Genomic DNA, 19,327 nt, shown 5'->3' with positions numbered 1-19,327 from the left:
CTGCTTTGGTCAGTTCAGCACAGAAAAGAATGGATTTACACCAGAAGTGATTTACAAAGATGTTGTCAGGACTAGAAAAAAGCAGCTATGTGGCTGGCGTCGTTCTCCTTGAAATGGAAAAGACTGAGGGGAAATTTGATTGAGGTTATGAGGGGCTTGGATAGAATGCATGGAAAAGCCTGACTTACTTTAGTCAGTGACCAGGCGTCATGGATTTAAAGTGATTGGTAGAAAGATGAGAAGGGGGCTAAGTTTTTTTAAAATGTTTAACTCAGAGAGTGGTAGGTGTCTTGTACACATTGCCTGCATATTCTAGCCTTGAATAATTTAAACGGCACTTCAATATTCAAGTAAAGTATAGTAACCTGCAACGCCAAGCACCAAATGCTGGAAAATAGGATTAGACTGGGTTTCTTGCTTTTCTGCTGGTTTAAACACAATTGGCCAAGTGGCCTCTGTTGTGTGATAGACTTTCTATGATTTCAATGAATAAAATTTATTCTCTAGTTATTCAGCTTATTATCATGTTTTTGTGACCTTGCTGTGTGTAGTTTGACTGCTATATTTCCTTGCTTTACAACAATTGTTGCAGTTCATGAGGACTTTGTTGGCTGTGAAGGACTCTGGGACATCTTGAGATCATCAAAGATGCTACCTAAATCCAAGTTCTTTCCTAGCACAAATTAACCCTTAGATATATTATGTGGACTTTCAATTCTTCCAAGTTGCAAATTTGTACTTGACATCTACCCTCCCCATCCTGAAGTTATTGACTGATGGTAAACTGTAAACACTGGCTATCCCAATATTTACTGTGGAGAAGGACATGGAAGCTAGGGAACTTGGGGAAATAAATAGTGATAGCTTGAAAAGAGTTCATATTACAGAAGAGGAGATGCTGGAGGTCTTAAAATGTATAAAGATGGATAAATCCCAGTGACCTGATTAGGTGTCCATCAGAACTTTGTGGGAACCAAGGGAAGTGATTATTGGACCCCTTGCTGAGATATTGGTATCATCAACAGTCATGAATGAGGTGCCAGAAGACTGGAGGATGGCTAATGTGGTGCCATTGTTGAAGAAAGACTGTGAGGAAAAGCCAGGGAACTTGAGGCCAGCATACCTTACTTCAGTGGGCAATGAGTTATTAGAGGGGATTCTGAGGGACAGGATTTACATGCATTTGGAAAGGCAAGGACTGATTAGGGATAGTCAGCATGGCAAATCATATCTCACTGACTTGATTAAGGTTTTTTTGAAGAGGTGACAAAGAAGATTGATGAAGGCAGAGTGGCAGATGTTGACTGTATGGACTTTAGCAAAGCCTTTCACAAGGCTTTGTTTGACATGGTAGACTGGTTACTAAGGTTCAATTACATGGGATCATGAGGGAGCTGGCCAGTTGGATACAACTTTGGCTTGTAATAGGAAGCAGAGGGTGGTGGTCGTGGATTCTTTTTTGTACTGGAGGCTTGTAACTAGCAGTGTACCACAAGGATCAGTGCTGGGACCATTGCTTTTTGTCATTTATATATTATTATATAAATGATTTGAATGTGAATATAGGATATATGGTTAGTAAGTTTGTAGACAATACTAAAATAGGTGATGTAGTGGACAGTGAAGAAGATTACTTCAGAGTACAATGGGACATTGATCAGATGAACTAATAGGGTAAGGAGTGGCAGATGGAGTATAAATTAGTAAATGTGAAGTGTTGCATTTTGGTAAGGCAAATCAGGGCAGGATTTATACAATTAATGGTAGGGTCCTGGATAGTGTTGCTGAACAAAGAGACCTAGGGGCTGTTGGGATATGCGCAGATGCATATTCTTTGAAAGTGGAGTTGCAGGTATACAGGATGATTAAGAAGGCATTTGGCACACTTGCTTTCATTGGTCAAACATCGAAAAAAGCAATTGAGACGTCATGTTGTGGCTGCACAGGACATTGGTGAGGCCACTTTTAGAATGTTGTGTATAATTCTGCTCACCTTTCTGTGGAAAAGATATTGTTAAACTTGAGAGGATGCAGAAACAAATTACAAGAATGTTGCTGTGATTGGAGGGTTTGAGTAATAGGGAGAGGCTGAAAAGGCTGGGGCCATCTTCCCTGGAGCGTCGAAGGCTGAGGAATGACCTTATAGAGGTTTATATATGAGGAGCATGGATATGGTGAATAGCCAATGTCTTCTCCCTAGAATGGGGGAGTCCAAAACTAGAGGACATGGGGGAATGATATAAAAAGGACCTGAAAGGTAACTTTTTCATGCAGAGGGTGGCACATGTATGGAACAAGCTGCCAGAGGAAGTGGGGGAGGCAGGTACAATTGCAACATTTAAAAGGTATTTAGATGGGTATATGAATAGAATCATAAAGTCATAGAGATGTACAAGACAGAACAGACTCTTCAGTCCAATTCGTCCATGCCAACTAGATATCCTAAATTAATCTAGTCACATTTGGCCCAGATCACTCTAAACCCTTCCTATTCACATACCATCCAGATGCCAAGGTCCCTTTGTTTGACAACAGTCCCTAGGACCTTACTATTAAGTAAAAAATGTCCTGTCCTGATTTGTCCTCCCAAAAAGGAGCACCTCACATTTATCTAGATTAAACTCCAACTGCCACTCATCAGCCCATCTGATCATGGTCCTGTTATACTCTGAGGTAACTATCTTTGCTGTACACTATGCCACCAATTTTGATGTCATCTGCAATTTTACTAACCTTACCTACCATATATAGGAAGGGTTTAGAGGGATGTGGTCCAAATGCTGACAAGTGGGACTAGGACAAATTGGGATGTCTGGTCGGCATGGATGAGTTGAACCGAAGGATCTATTTCCATGCTGTATGCCTTGGTTAGACTGCTTTTGGAATATTACATGGAAAATTCTGATCTCCTTCCTTTCAGAATGATGTTGTGAGACTTGAAAGGTTTCAGAAAAGATTTACAAGGATGTTGCCAGGGTTGGAGAATTTGAGCTAAAGAGAGAGGCTGAACAGGCTGGGGTTGTTTTCCCTGGAGCGTCAGGGGTTTATAAATTCATGAGGGGCATGGATAGGATAAATAGACAAAGTCTTTTCCCTGGGGTCGGGGAGTCCAGAACTAGAGGGCATAGGTTTAGGGTGAGAGGGGAAAGGTTTAAAAGGGACCTAAGGGGCAACGTTTTCACACAGAGGTTTGTCACAGTATGGAATGAGCTGCCAGAGGAAGTGGTGGAGGCTGGTACAATTGCACCATTTAAAAGGCATCTGGATGGATACATGAATGGGAAGGGTTTAGAGGGATATGGACCAAGTGCTGGCCAATGGGACTAGATTAGGTTAGGATAACTGGTCAGCATAGACAAGTTGGACCGAAGGGTCTGTTTCCATGCTGTACAACTCTATGACTCTATGATTCTAAGTATGAACCTCAAAAATAAACATCAGCAAGCGGTCTAAGCATATAGATAACAGAACTGAGCCTAGACTCTTGCTCCTCAGATGCTGTCTGACCTTCTGTGCTTTTCTAGGACCACACTCTCACTCTGATCTCCAGCATCTGCAGTGTTCACTTTCTCCTCATTATTGTCTCAATTTCATACTATTACTTCTAACAATGATTACTGGAAAGCAACAAGGAGCAAAGCTCCCCCTGTCCACCCAAGTTACTGAGGATGTTTGTAATCTTCGTATTTCTCCTCAGCTGAGACCAACTCAGTCTGCAGAGCCAGAGTGATTGCATACTCATTGAGAGGGAAATTAGGAAACAATGTATGAATATGGAAATATGGTTATCATCTAATCTTCCATTAAGTAAGTTACTTCATTTTCTTGTTTCCTCAATAAAATGAAGCTGTCGAATAATAAATCCCAACTATTTTAATTCCAAATAACATTAATTTCACAATAAAAATTAAACTATACCTAATTACACACCACATTACAATAACAATCCAAAACTGATGACTCAGTATTCTGCCACTGATTAGCTGTGCAGTTGATAGGATGTCATAAGAAAAGTACAAGCTTTTTATTCTTCCCTCTCAAACCTTCCATTCAATATGATATTGGTTTCCAAAGTACTGCATATACTTCTCTTATATCAAATCATCAAATTGATTTTGTTTGCGGTAAAGCCATACTTTACTATGTTGCTTCATTCAACTTATTGGATAACTCAGTTCTTTTCAATGTAAAATAACACTTGAATTATTGTAAGTAGACCATGTTAAGACAATGAACACTGCTTTTCTCATTATTAGACCACACCAAACTTTCATGGTTTCACTTTCATCCAGCCCTTGTTTGGGGCAGTGATGCCAAGCATTACATTCCCAAGGAAAGTCTCGAAGCCAGAGATAACCAGAGGCTCAAACCATGTACCAGTGAGTTCCCCCTGTGAATTATGCTAAGTGGAGAAATGCAAGGTATATGTTATTGCACCTACTTTGGTTGCAAAAGTAGGGAAATTCAGAAGAGCAAGGTGGATTAATGGCTGGAAGTACCACATGGCCGCAACGTATTCCTATTGGTATATGAATGGGCCAAATACATGGACAGGTTAACATGTGGACCTGTGGATCCCATAGGCGGGGAAGATGCAGCCAAATATAAAGTCTCCAGTTTAAAGATTCCTAATGCAATGTAATTCTGTGTACAAATACTGGAGTTAATTATAACAAACTGTGATGTCACTTGCTTTATTATTGAATACCATACTGGGGCATTTTGTTTGCCTGCTCATGTCAAATAAACCTGGCTAGAAATGACGGTGTGGATGTCAGGTGATGGCAGAATCACTTTGGGATGTGGTGGTCCTGGACTGTGGACATAAGGTTTGCCAACTCTCACTGTTGAGATTGTTGTGAATAGAACATTGATGTTTCCAAAAACATTAAGAAGGTTAAAATTGAAGGAAAAAGTAATGGAGCTAATCCAATAAGCAAAGAAAGCACGTGAGATATAAAAGGAAAGTGTATGATAATTGGAAAGGAAACCATCATTTTTAAAGAATAATCCAATGTAGCACCTCACCAAAACTTGGATAAAAGCAAAACACTGCAGATGCTGGAATCTGAAATACAAACAGAAATTGCTAGAAAAATGAAGTAAGTCTAGCAGTATTGGTGGAAGGAAAAACGGGGTTAACATTTTGAGTCCAACATAACTCAAACTATTAACTCTGCTTCTGACTCCATCAATGCTCCTAGACATAGAGACATAGAAATATACAAGTCGGAAACAAATCCTTCGGTTCAATTTATCCATATCGACCAGATATCCTAGATAAATCTAATCCCATTTGCCCATACCCCTCTAAACTCTTCCTACACATATACCCATCCAGGTTCCTTTTAATGTTGCAATTGTACCAGCTTCCACCACATCCTCTGGCAGCTCATTCCATACACGTACCACCCTCTGCCTGAAAAGGGTGCCCCTTAGGTTCCTTATAAATCTTTTCTCTGTCACCTCTGCCCTTCAGATTTGGACTCCCCCAACCTGAGGAAAAGATCTTGCCTATTTACCGTATCCATGCCCATCATGATTTTATAAATCTCTATAAGGTCACCCCTTACCCAGGGAAAACAGCCCCAACCTGTCTCTCTCTATAGCTCAAACCCTCCAACACTGGCAATATCCTTGTAATTCTTTTCTGAACCCTTTCAAAAGTTTCACAACATCCTTCCTTTAGGAGGGAGACCAGAATTGCATGCAATACTCCAAAAGTGGCTGAACAGTTGTACAGGCTACTCCTATACGACATGAGTTTCTCCAGCATTTGCTGTTAATATGATTTCACTAAAACTTCTTTCACAATACCTTCCAAAACAAACTTCCAAAAAGTAATTTCTGGGATATGAGCATTGCTGATAAGGCTAGCATTTGTTGGCATCCTTAAATGCTCCTGAGAATTGCTTAGCAGGACAGGGAAACACATGGACAACCACCACCCATAAGTTCTTATCAAATTGCAGATAATTTGAGAGAATTCTACTCTGACCTTACCCTCAGCTGGTGCAGCTACATCTATGAATTGTGCTTCTCTCAGACTCAAGCCTGTTGTTGCCCTTTCATGGATTACATGTATTTGTATTCTTTTCAATATTGGATGTCTAAAATTGCACTGCTCAGAGTCCCTTGCATCTTTAGCTTGTCCCTAACTCACTCTGAGTCTTGGTATTTCTTTACGTGCATTCTAATATACATTATCCTGTACACAGCTTTTTGATACAGTGTTTCACTTCCACTCTTCTATGAATCTCAAATCCATGCTTCTCTCTGCAAGGGCACTGGTCACATGGACCCCACATTCACAGACATTGACATCGATGTATGCCAAACGCTAAGAACCTTCACATCATATTTTCAATCCATTTACATGATGCTTCTGCACTCCAATGATGCACTTTAGGCTGCACCAGCAACTATCATTGTAATGTTGCAGTAAAGACACTGTGTACTCAGGAACATGCACCAGCTCAGGGACTAGGCCAGGCTGAATTTCTAGGCTGCTCATTCACTGCTTTGGTGCTGACTCACTCAATGCCTACCTGAATGCTGACAATATCCCTGCCTTGCATTGCCTTGCCTTTGTGTGTCCGGCCTCCTCTGCCAGACCTGCTAGGCTCAGAACACTTCTGCTTTGCCATACTGTTAGCACAGACACAACAGAAGAAATCTTAACATAACTATTAGCAGATCTCAATCACGTTAAAGAGAATAACTAACTCAGGAGGTCCCGGCACAGTAAGTCAAGGGAAGCATATGATACTAGCCCAGGGCTTGGAGATAATCATTCAGCTGCTCAGAATGGTCAGTGCCAGATGTTCTCCACTAAGGGGTGAGGAACAGAATGCCAGGCAGACCACCACCTATCTTAATTTTTTCCACTTTACTGGCAGTAAGTCTCCTCCTGGAATGAGGGAGAGGCAGGTCTTATGGGAGATGAAAGTAGGTAGCAACAGCGGGTTGCTGCTGGTGAAGGAGGGAGGTGTTCTGAGTGAGTGAATGAGTAGTTATCACTGAGGACATGCAGGGTTAGTGATGCAGGGAGTCAGAGTGAGTACTAGTGAGTGAGGGAAGATGTTGCAGGCAATAGTGAGAGTGACAGAGCATGAATCAAGGTGGGTGCAGTAGCAGAGATAGAGTGAGTATGAGATATCAGCGATAAGATGGTGGCAATTAGGTTGGCAGAGTGGGGAAAGTCATTGACCTACAATGCTGTGCATTCCTTCAGATGGCTGAGACCGCACTGACCTAGGTGGCAGGCTTGGACCAGACTGGCATTTTCTGGTGCTGAAGCAGTAACCAATGGTACTGGTGGAAGTGGAAGTCTTGCCTCTGCACCACCCCATCCAATTGGTCACTGATGTCTCTCTCTCTGCTATGTCCATGAGAAATGTCAGAAATGTGGTTATTTGAGTACACACTGAGGCTATTAAAATAGCGTGGACGGAAGGGATGCTGGTGAATTCCAGGATATCTACTGAGTGATGAGTTGTTCTGGAAAGGTGGGCAGGAATTGGATCCTACAGATGGCATGGGGTGAGGTAGGTGGTTAATGCAGTAATTCTGGTGATAAAAAGGCAAGAAATCCCATGATGGAAGCTCCTTCAAGAAAGCCACTTGGACTTAATGAAAAATATGTAGCATTCAGCCCACTGCCTCATTCAGTTAACGTCATTAGAGACCTGTATCTGATTGCTATTGTCTCTGATTGTTCATATTAATATTACGATTCACAGGCGCTGACTCCCAGTGTAATCACTCAGGTGGTAGGCAAGAGTCAGAATATACAGAAATGGGTCTGTCATGGACTGTGCAAACTCATAGGTGTGTCAGTGGAATAAATTGAAAAAAAATTCTGCAACTTTCTATAAGGTTACAAGATAAATCCAGTACTGAGCAATGAGATAGGAGAGCAAAACATTGAAACTCAAAACCTTCCATCAACACTAAATCCCTCTCCAGAATTCAAAAGATAAATACATGAACCGCTTCTGGTGCAATGGCCTTCCCTATTTTTCAAATTATGCTCTACCTCTCCTCTGCCTAAAGTAACACAAGCAGTTTTATAAAAGATTTCTCAAATCAGCCCAACATTAGAATATTCACAAATCTAGATTTTAAGCACTTCATTGGCTGTGTTCACTATTGAAATTGGCTCTTAATTGACTACAAGAGATTTAAAAGTCTATTCCATGTAATTCTCTGATGGACAATTGTTCTACATGCAGAGTGTCACCCATTGGGTTGTCTTTTCTAGTGTAATTAATAAACTTGTTACATTTAATACTGATGTATCTCCATCACCACAACATAGATAATCGCTAAACACAGTGTTTGATGTGACTCAATTTATGAGCAGTCTTAGCAGCAAATTTCCAGTCTTGGCTTAGAAATCCTTTCAGTAATGAAGAATTAATGTTACCTGACTAATAAATGTGGTTGTCAGCAAAACATCAATATAAACATTAACTAATTTTAAAGCTTTTAATGTCTGTCTATTACAATATATTGATGTGTATCAAAAATAGTGCAATCAAATATAAAACAGAATTTATTCTCAATGAAGAATGCATTTTGACATTTGCACTTAAAGAGAAAGCTTAATTTGAAATGAAGTAGAAAAAGTTGATGATTCATTATTGATAAACACACTTCTAATGATTTGAACAACAAAGTGTTACTGTGTTATTTCCAAAACTGTATGTTTCAATGCAGCATTGTATTTTCTAATGATAATTTCAGCTTTGAATGTTTCTGTTCCACAACAGAAAGCTGACTTTCATGGAAGCAGATCAAGTAGTGTAAGGGGAGTATTATGTCATTTTATAAAATGGAGAATAATTCAACTGGACCATTATAACCTTGTTGAAATGTCTTTCAGCAAGCAACTGAAGGAAGCCTGTTGTGGCACAAATGAACTTACGATAGGAGCACAGATAGCAGAAAATCGAAGCTTTAAAATCTGGTACAGGGGGAGGAAAGGGACAGTGGGCATAAAAGTCAGGGTGAGCCCACCTGTGACTGGTTAACTCACCCACAGCCATTTAAAAATTGTATGCCTTTACTTGGTTTGAGGTGGGGCATAGACCCACTCCATGTGGAAGCCCACCTCAGGCAGCTTCTGGCCAATCAAATGGCTGGCAGCTCTACTGTACCAGCAGTGCCACTAGAAACTGTGGCCACTATTGGAACTGCAGCAGTCCCAAAGAGGATAAGCCTGTTCTTGGAATCCAAAACAATATGCATGTGGGGTTTCACTGGAGCCAGGCTGGTGTATTAAGGTGGAGGGCAAATGTGGGCTGTAGTAGTAGGAATGTAAGGAGGGGCCCAGGTCACAACATGCAAGCAGGAGTGTCCATCATCCACCTTTCCCAACCTGCCAACTTTTACTGGATGGTCTGACACTTGGCACCAGGCTCCCACATCGTGGAAAGAATCCCACAGGTGTGCACACTACCCAAGCCTTGCCCTCTACAGATATCATTCTTGTGGCGTTAGGCAATGAGCAAGGTGCTACTGCTATAATACTCAATTTTATAGACCTTACTGCCTGCCATTCCATTCCTGGATGCCAGTATAACTCAAAGGGGGAAGCTATGGCCTTGTGGTATTACTACTGGACTGTTAATCCAGTGATCTAGTTAATGTTCTGGGGACCTCATTTCAAATCCCACCACAGCAGATGGAGGAATTTAAATTCAAGTTTGGGCGGCATGGTGGCTCAATGGTTAGCACTGCTTTCTCACAGCACCAGGGACCTGGGTTCAATTCCAGTCTCGGGCAATTGTCTGTGTGGAGTTTGCACATTCTCCTCGTGTCTGTGTGGGTTTCTTCTGGGTGCTCTGGTTTCCTTCCAAAGATGTGCAGGTTAGGTGATTTGGCCATGTTAAATTGTCCATAGTGTTCATGGATGTGTAAGTTAGGTGCATTGGTCAGGGGGAAATATAGAGTAATAGGAGAATGGGTCTGGTTGGGATACTATTCAGAGGGTCGATGTGAACTTGTAAGGCTGAAGGGCCTGTTTCCACATTGTAGGGATTCTATGCTCTAACCCACACTCTATTTTTATAAAGAGCTTATTTAACTCTTGAAAGTTACTGAAATACTGAATACAAAATACTAAAAGATCACAAACAATTGCCTCAGAGGTGGCTAAAACCAGGAAAAAAAAGGTTTACTTTAGATATAAAAATAGGTAGCATTTGTGTGTCTGTTCAAGCAGGCATAGGAGGAAGAATACTCTAAATTACTATATTATCTCTGTTCTCCAGGATTAGATAATTATGCCCTTTCCATATTTTGTAGTGCTACTAATAAAGTCATTAAAGTTAATTTGTTATTGGGAGGTTAAAACTATAGGACTTCTGACTTTGAAGTCACCAGAAACAAAATCATTAATTTGTGCATTTTAGTTTGAGAATTGTGCATGTTGACTGTTTCTTGCTTTCTTTTACTATGTATTCATAGACCATGGGGAGAGTGATGCAGGTGTCATGACAATCCTTGCAGTTTATTTGAACCTGATTCAACATTCTGCCTGAACAGCTCATGGTACCTTGGACATTAAAATTAATTTGTGTACACTTCTAACTTTTCCTCCTAGAATAAACTAGAGTTGGATTTCAATCAAAAAGTCAGTAAAAACAATGAGATTTCAATTACTTACCTTTTTAATGTCATATCAAATATTATTCATACAAATGTTGCTATTGTCCAGTTTTTCCTTTTTGTAAATCTGAATAGGACATGGTTCAATATTGACCTATATTGGTGGCAGTGATTAAACTTGATTCAACACCACAAAGATTTACAATCTCTTAGCAGCAAATCAGAAGTTTAATTAAGGACTACATTTCCCCATTTATGCCTTTGAAAACTTTTCCAATAACATGTACCTGCACCCTCTGGTCCTGAACTCTGGCTCACCCTCTGAGTATTTTTTGAAATGTCCTAAATCTTCTGTACTCATAGAGTCATAGACATGTACAGCAAGGAAACAGACTGTTCGGTCCATGCTGACCAGATATCCCAACCCAAACTAGTCCCACCTGCCTGCACCCGGCCCACATCCCTCCAAATCCTTCTATTCATATACCCATCCAAATGCCTCTTAAATGTTGCAATTGTACCAGCCTCCTCCACTTCCTCTGGCAGCTCATTCCATACCCATACCACCCTCTGCGTGAAAAGTTGCCCCTGAGATCTCTTTTATATCTTTCCCCTCTCACCCTAAACCTATGCCCTCTAGTCCTTGACTCTCTGACTCCAGGGAAAAGACTTTGTCTATTTATCCTATCCATAATTTTGTAAACCCATATAAGTCTCTTCTCATACTCCAACGCTCCAGGGAAAACAGCCCCGGCCTGTTCAGCCTCTCCTTGTAGCTCAGATCCTCCAACCCTGGCAATATCCTTGTAAATCTTTTCTGAACCCTTTCAAGTTTCACAAAATCTTTCCGATAGGAAGGAGACCAGAATTGCACGCAATATTCCAACAGTGGCCTAACCAATGTCCTGTACAGCTGCAACATGACCTCCCAATTGCTGTACTCAGATTCTCTTTTTATAGCTCTTTACAGAATAAACATTCATTAAATTTAATTGGACCAATCATTGATTTATAGCCCACACAGTTGGATGGTAGACCGTTTGCTTGGGTTTCAATGAAGTAACCCCTGACCTCAATTATTTCCTGCTGCTGAAATTATTAGTGCAATTGTGGCTGCACAATGACACATCTTTACAGTGGCCTGGTAGTCTCATGTTCCTCTAAAGGTGGCTGTTGACTCTGTTCTGAAACCAGATAACTGGGATGGCACAGTGGCTCAGCGGTTAGCACTGTTACCTCACAGCACCAGGAGCCCAGGTTTGATTCCAGCCTTGGGCAACTGTCTGTGTGAAGTTTGCACGTTTTCCCAGTGTCTGTGTGGGTTTGTTCTGGTTTCCTCCCACAATCACTAAAGATGTATAGGTTTGGTGAATTGGCTGTAGGGAATCTAATCTATTCTACCTCATCAGGTGTCAATGAAAGCATCTAATCTACATTGCCATGTGATTGAAGCTATTTTATTATTTTACTTAAACAAGCTATATTACCCATTAACTTTTCTTCAAGAGTCTCAATTCCACTAAGCCCACTTTCCTAATGTAATCCCAAGCTGCAAGGAATAACAGTATATTAGGCTGATACAAAGCTGCAACAAATCATATACATTCTTGAGATTACATGATAGCAATACTGCAACAGATGCATTTTCTAATTAAGAATTTAACCAAAGAAGCAACTAGTGAATATAACATGGAACCCACAAAATACCTCAATAATATGGAATGAGAAAGAGAAAACTAAATTCAGTCTTTTTCCTTCAAATAGATGGATGGCCTGTCTTCTCCAGCTATTTTCATAACCTGGGGGAGTACTATATATAAATACACAGATACAATCAAGCAAACATTAGAATATTCATCATATCTCCACTGTTGAACCTTGCCTTTTATCCTCCACAGACAGTAGTTCCTGTTCCAGCAGTGCAGCAATAATTAAGCCTCGTGGGCGATTTGATCATCACAGTATGTACATGCCCTGATAATCCCTAAGCCTACTCCCAATGAGTCATTTGCACAATTTTCTTTTTAAAGCAGTTAGTTAACACAGCTGAGTCTGTTTCTCATGTTAGGACCTATGTAAGCCAGCTAAAAGCTTCTTCTAATCACTCCAATCAGATGAGGCTTAGAAATTTTGAATCTCTATTTAGTTCCAAAATCCATTGTCCCAGTTAATGGTTTTCTTGCAGTCATGTCATCAATTGTCCATTTACATTGCAAAGCTAAGCTTAGGTCCTCTACTCCAATGTGAACATTAAAAGTTGAAATCAGGAGGTATTAAGTAAGACAGCTATTCAAAAAATAGATTTTAAACAGCAAGAAGGGAAAGTGTGGGGAGACAGAGAGCTTCCACAGGCAGGTTGAGAGCTGAGTGCAAAAACAGTGGACTGCTGAACACCAGTGGCAGAGTGCCGCATATCAGGAATATACAAGAGATTAGAATTGGAGTGGTGCAGAGGTATGGAAGGATTAGAGAAAATTACAAAGGTAGGGGAAGGTGAGGTCATGGAGAAGTTTGGAAATAAGATTAACATTTTTATTTAAAGCTTTGCTAGACTGAGAGCCAATGTAGTTCAGTGGAAATAAGGACGTTGAGTGAATACAAATTGGTACAAATTAGGATACAGACAGAAGAGTTTGAATGAAGCCAAGTTTGTGGCAGATGCAAGGTTGTCATGAATGAGGATTTATTCAGAAGCACAGATGGATGACGTTACAGAGGTAGACATGGGCTGGCTTTGGTGATGGAACAATGTGGAACTAGAAGCTTTCATGCTCCAAACCTTACAAGGTATCGATTCAAATCCACCATTGCTGAGTTTGAAACAAACACAGAGAATGCTGGAGAAACTCAGCAGGTCTGGCAGCATCTATGGAGAGAGAAATAGAGTTAATTTTTCAAGTCTGGTTATTACCTCTTCAGATCTGCTGACTTTGTGGGGCACTTTCGGTGTTTGATTCAGATTTGCAGCATCTGCATCATTTTGCCTCTATATATGTTGAGTTCAAGTTTACCTTCTTGAATATCAAGGGAGTTAATTACCAGATTAAATGAGAAAGTAAATCTTGACTTGTTTTAAGAAAGCAGACATTGTTGCCGGAGATCTTCTCAATAGCAGGGCCAGCTCACAAGGGTCTGAATGTGTCAAACAACAGTAATCTTCCATCCAACTGAATGCAGAAAGACCATCCAATCTCAGATGGTGGTTCCATCTTGATGAAAGATCAAAGAAAAGGAGAATCATTTATGGTGGTTAAAGATTACCTCCAAACATAGATTTCTCAACATCTGCACTCCTCTATTTCCATCAGTTGCAGTGGAGACATGGTGATTATGGGAGGAAAACTGAACATCACAAAGGAGTAGTCATAAGGATGTAAGAAAGAAGAGTCAGACATTCACTCAGTCATTCAGTAAAATTATGGCAGAGCATTGACCTCAACTCTATTTTTCCACCTAATCTACTGAAATCCATATGCTCTGGGATCAATTACCTTCCTGGAACAGAGATCACGTCCTGAAGCTGCCAATAATGACCTTCAATTACTTCAGAACATGCATCAATTGCCTTCACTTACCAGCAGGATGGATTTTAGAAAAATGAGGGGGGATCTTATAAAAACAAAAAAATTATGAAGTGAATAGATAAGATGGAAGTAGAAAGGATGTTTCCACTGTTGGGTGAAACTCGGACAAGAGGACATAACCTCAAAATTAGCAGATTTAGGATTGAATGGAGAAGGAACATCTTCACCCAGAGGGTTGTGAATCAATGGAGTTCCCTACCCAGTGAAGTGATTGAGACTTCCTCTGTAAATGTTCTAAGATAGATTTGTTTTTGTACAGTTCTGAATTAAGGGTTATGGCGAGAGGGCATGTAACTAGAACTGAGGCCACGTAAAGCTCAGCCACAATGGTGGAGTAGGTTCAAAGGGTCAGATGGCCTACTCCTGCTCCTAGTTCTTGTGTTCTTATGTCTTTGGAAGCAGAAAAGCTTGTCCAATATAACAAGGTAAATTATTATGAACAATGTTTCAAATACAGAAGCCTCTAGGAAACATGTTGAAAAACACAAACAGAAATTTGGTGTACATCAACACAAATGGAAAAGCTTACCTCAGTTCATGTGAGCAAGGCAATGAGTGTATGACTCATTACACACTGGCAATGTGGAGTTCCAAAAACGTGTCCCTATCTACACACTCAGACTCTCCCGAAGGAAGGTGAAAATGAATCAACATGGGATACAGTCACCAGCTATTAAAGATTCTCTTTGTTACATTAGGCTACAAAAGTTCCACAATAATCAAACACTGTGAGCTGTATCCTTTGTGAGGTTATGATCTCCCTTAGCAAGCATGAGACCTTCAGAACATGCTTCACTGCATTGACAGCCTGCAGGATTGCTCTGGGTCACATAGCAAACGTGTGCAGGAACTTCTTGAAAGGCAAGCATAAATGTTTTTTACTTCAGTAAGAATTAACAAGAGAGTATTTTTCATTCAGCTTTGAAGGTCTAATGAAATGTACAAAGGGCCCTCAAGCTGCAATAATGTAGTACTGCATTAAGTGTAATAGTTTAAATCACTGGTGAATTGAAATTAGTCTGGAAATCAACCAAAGAGCAAATAAACTCCAGGGCTGGATTTTGGTCCCCTCTGCCTCCAAGGCATATATTTTTAGCAAGGGACATATAAAATATATCAGCTGGCTAGCCCACTATCCCCAGCCCAGTCTTCGTAAAACACAGACAGGAGAGAACTGGAATTGGCAACTCATCTGACATCTCAACAAAAATGAATGAGAAAGTCAGCCTTTTGGCACACTACCCACACCATAATATGATTGATATGGGCAGGCAAGCAGGAATAAGAAGAACATTTTTCAATGACTTACCTGAAGAGTTAGGAAGGAAGAGGGTGAGGTTACCTCAGTCAGGATGTGCCCTGGACACGTTGGGTGTACACCACCAGGATGTTACACCCCCTTAAGGCTCCCCATCGCTTCAAATCAAACTCTCTCCCACCTACTCTCCTTTGACTCCCCAATCTGTCCAAGTTTAAAATCGCAAACTTATCTGTCTTTGATAGTTTGTCTGTGTTTGTTGGAGCTGCTGTGTAATCAGGTTGGCCATCAGCTATCCAGGAGAATGGCAGTTGGGGAGAGATGGATGGGGGAATGGAGTATGGGCCTTCTGCCCACTAAAAGGCAGGCATTTCACTTCCTTGTGGTCACCCAGTGTGTGTTATGGCTGTAGGGTGGCCTTGTTTAATGTCATTTGGTTTGGCATCAACCCTCCCTCCATGAGGAGGCAAGCAGTAAATCCTTTCCACCAGTGCCACCCACCCTCAGTGTCTTGTACAATTCAACTTCCAATGTATGCAGAAAGTTAGCATACAGCTGTTTTAAAAAATTAATAAGTGGCGGAAAATTCACACTATCATTCACATATTTCAATGCTTTTAAGATACATTAAAAGTGGCATCTACTGTATAGTTTTATTAATTAAAAGCAAAATACTGCAGATGCTGTAGATCTGAAATATGAAGAGAAAGTGCTGGAGAAACCCAGCAGGTATGGCAGTATCTGTTAACCTTTCAAGGCCATTATGACTCCTTTTCATTTGCATTGGACTTGGAATGCTATAAATCTTGCTGAGTTTCCTCCTGCACTTTCTACTTCTGTATATTTTCCAAATAAACCTGTTCAGTGATGTTATCACACATCTCTAGAGCAGGTGGGACTTTTCAACCCAAGCCCATTGACTCAGAGATGGGGACACTACTACACCACCAGAACCCTTCACTTTCTACTTTAGTCAACTGTTGGTCAGCTTCTGAAGTATAATTTCTGCTGAGGCATTTATTCTGCTTTTTTTTGCTTCATAGCTTTTTGCATTTTGTTCATCTAAATAATAGTATAATACTGAACTAGGTTATAATGAAAAATGTTAACATTCGCATTTAAATTCTGAGATTTTGAAATCAAAAAGAATCCAGGGAGTAATTATTTTTTAAATGGACTTGATCTGAATTTGAGGCTTTTAGAGACAATTGTGGCCTGATCAACGTCAACAGGGAGATAGATATTTTTACTTCTTTACCTTCTGTATTGCCAGTTATTCAGAATTGGTAAATTATTCAGAAGTGTAACTGTTATATGGCTTGTGTTTAGTTGTTTATCTCTGCTGATCAAAATTCAAAGTCTTGTTAAAGTTTAATGATTTAAGGAGATAGGGGAACAGATGGTTCTCTGCTAGCATTAAATCAATTTGAATTGTCTTCAAAAAGTAACAAGTTGTGAGACTTTGTTAACTCACTGACAACTCAAAGCTAAAATGATATGAAACTGTTTCCTGGATGTGCTAATCTATATCATATCTAGAGTAGGTACCTGCTTGCCTGTGTTGTTAACTGTTCAACCAAACTAATGTTCTTCAATGTGTACACAAGCTGCTCATAAAACTCTCTCAATGCAAACAAATCTCCATTACCATCCAAGGAATTCTAGCCCTTTTACTGGTTTAAAAAACACATGGCTCGAGAAAGCCTGACAAGTTAATCATTAAATCCTTCATAGAAACAGATTAAAACCCACATGCCAATAGTTCACAATCTAAATTCTAAACTAAAATATATATTACACTATATATAGCCTCCTACATTACAACATCAAGGTCAGTTAACAGCAAGAGTTTGACATGAGGCATTTGAACATTGCAAATTAGAAGTCTGCTATAAAGTATGTTTGACACATTTCACAACATGTTTCATCAATGTCCCATTCTATAATGGAAGATCCTCTCAGTCATTAAACGCCTCATCTGTGTTACAACTATTTTTCCATCTATTGCAGATGTATTTCCTTTACTTAGCAGATAAGCAGTGAAAAATTATGTCCCAAAATTAAATCCCAAAATAGTCAGCACAGAGTGAGTACTAGTTTTTAAGTATCAACCTCAATTCATTTTGAGGTGGCCAGTTTACATTTATTTTGTTGTGCATTTGGTTGCCAATTTACTTTAATGTTCCCAGACTTAGAGGAATCTAATTCTAGTCATGAGATTGTGAAGTAAAAATATTTTTTCAGTACTGATTGCAATACAGTGAGGTAATAGATCAAACCCATCAAGTGAAATAGTTCCCCACTCTGTGCTGTACCAAAACAAATCCCCAGGTGGTGCTACAGTTCTACAATGTAGGTTGCTCACTGTCACAGTCAAATGCGATCTGACAAAGAGAAAAGAAAACACATATGTAAAAATCACGACACAATTGCTCTCAAATGAATAAAGGAAAACATTTATATTTACCTATGTATCAAGTGGTACAGATATAACAGCCAAATTATTTTTGCAATATGTTTTAGGCAATTTAAATGATAAAATAATATTCTGTGAGGGATTGAAAGAACCTGCTGAATATATTGCAGGCTTATTAATTCTCTACTTCTCTAGGATGTACTCATTTTGTGAACAAAGTACGCATTATTCTTCATAAGTTGTTATCGCTACCATGCAGAATGCTGAAGCAGAATTTTTCATTTTATGTTGGACCCTGATCCCACAACTGACTGATTTTACCTGGATTGGATAATTAGTGACTTGGGTGGGTAGCCAAGAGTTTTGCGATCCAATTAGGCATAGGCTTTTGGAGCTGAAGGGCCAATAGGAAGACGATAATTACCACTGAACATCAAGGGGCGGTGGTTAGACTTTCTTGTTTTGGAGATAGTCATTGCCTGGTACTAGGAGGTAGCACACAGTTTAGGAATCAATCAAATGTACTCAAATTTAGAAAGTGAGACAGATATTCTCTATCATCCATCCAACTCCCCCCACCAGGATTTGACAGAAGTACCTCAGATTTCAGTTGTATTTAATAATATTTTAAGCAAAGGAATAGGGGTCCCAAACATCCTAATTTATCGGTGACCCTGAATTTATACCAAGTAAGTAGTGTAAATGGGAGCAGAAATTTGCAAATGGGCATTTGATATATTAAGTGAGTGGACAAAACAGTGGCAGTTTGTCAAGTTTCATGAAGAATATGTCTCCATGAGGCTGAATGAGTTTTCCCTCACCATCTTCCCAAACCTGCCTCCTTATCTATGCACAGTGCTCCTGTGGCATCCTGCTCATTGTTCTCTCCCACTCACTGCAGATAGAAGTATTTGCCCCAACTAGACTATCCTAGGGTTCCTGGCACTGGTGCAATCTGTAAAGCCCAGTCATGTAGAAGGCTGACCACTGGCAGTTCAGTTTACGTAGTGGGAGGGCAACTAATGGTTGTAAATGTGTTGCTGGTTAAAGCACAGCAGGCCAGGCAGCATCTCAGGAATAGAGAATTTGACGTTTCGAGCATAAGCCCTTCATCAGGAAGGGCTTATGCTCGAAACGTCGAATTCTCTATTCCTGAGATGCTGCCTGGCCTGCTGTGCTTTAACCAGCAACACATTTGCAGCTGTGATCTCCAGCATCTGCAGACCTCATTTTTTACTCGGGCAACTAATGGTGGCAGTTACTGACACTTCATAGCGCATATATATATACACACATTCAGGCATCGACTGGTAATTAAGGACCAAGCTGCACTGCTTACCCAGCCTGAAGGCTGACAGAGGCCCAGTTCCTGATCGACTTCGGTGGACAGACCTGACTGATCTCTGTGCGACTCCTGCACTGACCTTCCATGAATCCCCAGACTGGGTGTGCTGG

This window comes from Hemiscyllium ocellatum, chromosome 13 (genome assembly GCF_020745735.1).
Source record: "Hemiscyllium ocellatum isolate sHemOce1 chromosome 13, sHemOce1.pat.X.cur, whole genome shotgun sequence".
Lineage (NCBI taxonomy): Eukaryota > Metazoa > Chordata > Chondrichthyes > Orectolobiformes > Hemiscylliidae > Hemiscyllium > Hemiscyllium ocellatum.
The sequence above is the reverse complement of the archived record's forward strand: the minus strand, read 5'-3'. Positions refer to the sequence as shown.